Below are 666 nucleotides of genomic sequence, written 5' to 3'. Positions count from 1 at the left end.
GGTGTTTTCTCCATACACCACTACATGCACACAGTGAAGCATAACTACACCACCATGCCTGAGCCACTAAGGTGCACAGGAAGGTTAGTAAGAAGGAGAAGTGGGGGATGAGAGGATGTTACTCTGTGTGGGGATAGAAAGGTTTTGATGTGTATGATGTGCTTACAATTGTGTTGCAGTTTGTGTTGTACTGAAAACGTAAAAAGATGCATAGTATTTCACATAGAATGCAAATTCAGTATTTAGCCAAATTTATTAGCTTGACTGTATCAAGCATTATGTTTATTAACTGAAAGATTTTTTGATTTATGGCCAAAAATATTCAAGAGATCTAAAAATAAATAAAAATTTTAGTTGACAAATAATTATCTGTGCTTTGAGACACTTATGAATTATTGACAGATACTGCATGTAATCCTGTGTTTTTGGTGTTCCAACTCTTCGATTGCATACTGTTGAGTAAACTTTATACATCATTGTCAATAGCTATGACTTTCAGTTCCCCTTCATTATATATTTCTATTAAAAGTGTGAATTGTCCTTGTCTGAATTCAAACAGTGACATGAGTGTCTGTACGCAGTGTTAAACCCCGTGAACTGCGCTTTTCCCGCGCAATGATCTTCGCCATTGCGGAGATAAACAACAGCACGGAGCTGCTGCCAGGA

At 37.2% G+C, this 666-nt stretch overlaps 1 pseudogene; it reads left to right on the top strand.

The window, feature by feature from the left end:
* The window catches only part of LOC116687044 (vomeronasal type-2 receptor 1-like), a 75576-nt pseudogene that overhangs the window by 1567 nt on the left and 73343 nt on the right, over window positions 1-666 (top strand).

This window comes from Etheostoma spectabile, chromosome 3 (genome assembly GCF_008692095.1).
Source record: "Etheostoma spectabile isolate EspeVRDwgs_2016 chromosome 3, UIUC_Espe_1.0, whole genome shotgun sequence".
Lineage (NCBI taxonomy): Eukaryota > Metazoa > Chordata > Actinopteri > Perciformes > Percidae > Etheostoma > Etheostoma spectabile.
This window is presented reverse-complemented; position numbering and strand designations above follow the sequence as displayed.